Genomic DNA, 3704 nt, shown 5'->3' with positions numbered 1-3704 from the left:
TCTCCATGATGGATTATAGGTGTTTCCATAAGGTTCACCTAAGTAATTTACCTCTGCTATTGCAGGGTTTTCAGGATCATAAGCTTCTTCTTCAGAAGATGCCTCTTGAGTACTGTTGGATGCAGCTTGCATTCCATTCAGACTCTGAGAAATCATATTGACTTGCTGAGTCAATATTTTGTTCTGAGCCAATATGGCATTCAGAGTATCAATTTCAAGAACTCCCTTCTTCATAGGCGTCCTATTACTCACAAGATTCCTCTCAGAAGTGTACATGAACTGGTTATTAGCAACCATGTTAATGAGTTCTTGAGCTTCTGCAGGCATTTTCTTTAGGTGAATGGATCCACCTGCAGAAGTATCCAATGACATCTTTGATAGCTCAGATAAACCATCATAGAATATATCCAGGATGGTCCATTCTGAAACCATGTCAGAAGGACACTTTTTGGTCAGCTGCTTGTATCTTTCCCAAGCTTCATAGAGGGATTCATCTTCTTTCTGTCTGAAGGTTTGAACATCCACTCTAAGCTTGCTCAGCTTTTGAGGAGGAAAGAACTTGGCTAAGAAAGCCGTGACCAGCTTATCCCAAGAGTTCAGGCTATCTTTGGGTTGAGAGTCCAACCACACTCTAGCTCTGTCTCTTACAGCAAAAGGGAAACGCATGAGCCTGTAGACTTCAGGATCTACTCCATTAGTCTTAACAGTATCACAGATCTGCAAGAATTCAGTTAAGAACTGAAAAGGATCTTCAGATAGAAGTCCATGAAACTTGCAATTCTGCTGCATCAGAGAAACTAGCTGAGGTTTCAGCTCAAAATTGTTTGCTCCAATGGTAGGAATGGAGATGCTTCTTCCATGTAAATTGGAATTAGGTGCATTAAAGTCACCAAGCATTCTCCTTGCATTATTGTTGTTGGGTTCGGCTGCCATCTCCTTTACTTATTCAAAATTTTCAATAAGGTTATCTCTGGATTGTTGTAATTTAGCTTCTCTTAGTTTTTTCTTCAGAGTCCTTTCAGGTTCTGGATCAGCTTCAACAAGAATGCCTTTTTCTTTGTCCCTGCTCATAAGAAAGAGAAGAGAAAAAGAAAAGAAGAGGAATCCTCTATGTCACAGTAAAGAGGTTCCTTATTGTTAGTAGAAGAAGAAAAGGAATAGGGGTGAAGAAGAATGAAGAATCCAAACACAAAGGTGATGATAGGAGCAGAAATGTGAGATGAAGAGAAGTGTTAGTAGATGAATAAATGAATAGAAGGGGATGAGAGGAGGAGAGAATTTTCGAAAATAATTTTTGAAAAAGAGTTAGTGATTTTCGAAAATAGTTTTTGAAAAAGGTTAGTAGTTTTTCGAAAATTCAAATAAAAAATAAAATAATTAGTCTAATTAAAAAGAAATTTTGAAAAAGAGGGAAGATTTTTTTCGAAAATTAGAGAGAGAGAGTTAGTTATGTAGTTTTGAAAAAGGTAAGAAACAAACAAAAAGTTAGTTAGTTAGTTGAAACAAATTTTGAAAAGATAAGAAGTTAGGAAGTTAGAAAAGATATTTTGCAATCATTTTTTGAAAAAGGTAAGATAAGAAGATATTTTTGAAAAGATATGATAGAAATTAGTTTTTGAAAAAAGATTTGATTTTTAAAATCTCAATTAATGACTTAATTCACAAGAAATCACAAGATATGATTCTAGAACTTAAAGTTTGAATCTTTCTTAACAAGTAAGTAACAAACTTGAAATTTTTGAATCAAAATATTAATTGATGATGTTATTTTCGAAAATATAATGTAAAATTAAGAAAAAGATTTTTGAAAAAGATTTTTGAAATTTTCGAAAAAAACTAAAAAAAAATTGAAAAAAGATTTGATTTTTGAAAAAGATTTTGAAAAAGATAAGATTTTTTTTTTAAAATTGAAAATTTGATTTGACTCATAAAAACAACTAGATTTTAAAAATTTTTGAAAAAGTCAAATCTAATTTTCGAAATTTTAAGAGAGAAAAAGGGAAAGATATTTTTTTGATTTTTGAATTTTTATGATGGGAGAGAAAAACAAGAAAAATGATGCAATGCATGAAAGTTATGGATCAAAACAATGAATGCATGCAAGAATGCTATGAATGTCAAGATGAACACCAAGAACACTTTGAAGATCATGATGAACATCAAGAACATATTTTTGAAAAATTTTAATGCAAAGAAAACATGCAAGACACCAAACTTAGAAGTCTTTCATGTTCAGACACTATGAATGCAAAAATGCACATGAAAAACAAGAAAAGACACAAAACAAGAAAACATCAAGATCAAACAAGAAGATTTATCAAGAACAACTTGAAGATCATGAAGTACACTATGAATGCATGAATTTTTCGAAAAATGCAAAGATGAACATGCAATTGACACCAAACTTAAAAATTGACTTAAGACTCAAACAAGAAACATGAAATATTTTTGATTTTTATGATTTTCTAATTTTTTTGTATTTTTTCGAAAATTATTTGAAAAACAAAAATAAGGATTCCAAAATTTTTAATATGAATTCCAGGAATCTTATGCTCTTTAGTCTAAAGCTCCAATCAAAGGGTCAGGCATGGCTTAATAGCCAGCCAAGCTTTAGTAAAAATATGAGTGTAATTCATTCAATTTTTAAGCCAAAACCTCTGTCCAAAAGAATTTAGACATGGTTTTATAGCCAGCATGCTTCAACATGCTTCATGAAACTCTAGAATTCATTCTTAAAAATTCTGAAGAAAAATATATTTTTGAAAACATTTTTATTTTAAAATTTTTTTTGAAAACAAAGGAGGAATTTTTTGAAAGATTTTTTTGAAAGATTTTTGAAAACTTTTTGAAAAGAAAACGAAAAAAAAGTTACCCAATCTGAGCAACAAGATGAACCGTCAGTTGTCCAAACTCGAACAATTCCCGACAACGGCGCCAAAAACTTGGTATGCGAAATTGTTACTCAGGTTGTAAATTATTGTTCGAAATTGATTCCCTGGCGATGGCACCAAAAACGGATGCACAGAACCATGGTCTAAACATATCTTCACAACTTCGCATAACTAACCAGCAAGTGCACTGGGTCGTCCAAGTAATAAACCTTACATGAGTAAGGGTCGATCCCACGGAGATTGTTGGTATGAAGCAAGCTATGGTCACCTTGTAAATCTCAGTCAGGCGGATATAAAATAGTTATGGAGTTTTCGAAATTAATACTAAAATAAGGATAGAAATACTTATGTAAATCATTGGTGAGAATTTCAGATAAGTGTATGGAGATGCATTCATTCCTCTGAACCTCTGCTTTCCTGCTGTCTTCATCCAATCCGTCTTACTCCTTTCTATGGCTGGCTTTATGTAAGGATGTCACCGGTGCCAATGGCTACTTTCAATCCTCTCGGGAAAATGGTCCGAATGCTCTGTCACAGCACGGCTAATCGTCTGGAGGCATCACCCTTGTCGTTGGTTGCATCCTATTCCTCTCTGTGAAAATGGTCTGATGCGCTATCACTGCATGGCTAATCATCTTGGAGGTTCTCGATCATACTGGAATAGAATTTACTATCCTTTTGCGTCTGTCACTACGCCCAACACTCGCGAGTTTGAAGTTCGTCATAGTTATTCAATCCCAGAGTCCTACTCGGAATACCACAGACAAGGTTTAGACTTTCCGGACTGTCATGAATGCCGCCATCAATGTAGCT

General features: G+C 33.7%; 1 non-coding gene across 1 annotated transcript; it reads left to right on the top strand.

The window, feature by feature from the left end:
- The first annotated feature begins 425 nt into the window (after positions 1-425).
- Positions 426-534, top strand: LOC148570871 (small nucleolar RNA R71). The gene has a single exon (XR_015908367.1). It is a non-coding gene; the product is annotated as a small nucleolar RNA R71 (small nucleolar RNA).
- The last annotated feature ends 3170 nt before the right edge of the window (positions 535-3704 follow it).

Source organism: Arachis ipaensis, chromosome B3 (assembly GCF_059453495.1).
Source record: "Arachis ipaensis isolate K30076 ecotype BB chromosome B3, ASM5945349v1, whole genome shotgun sequence".
Lineage (NCBI taxonomy): Eukaryota > Viridiplantae > Streptophyta > Magnoliopsida > Fabales > Fabaceae > Arachis > Arachis ipaensis.
This window is presented reverse-complemented; position numbering and strand designations above follow the sequence as displayed.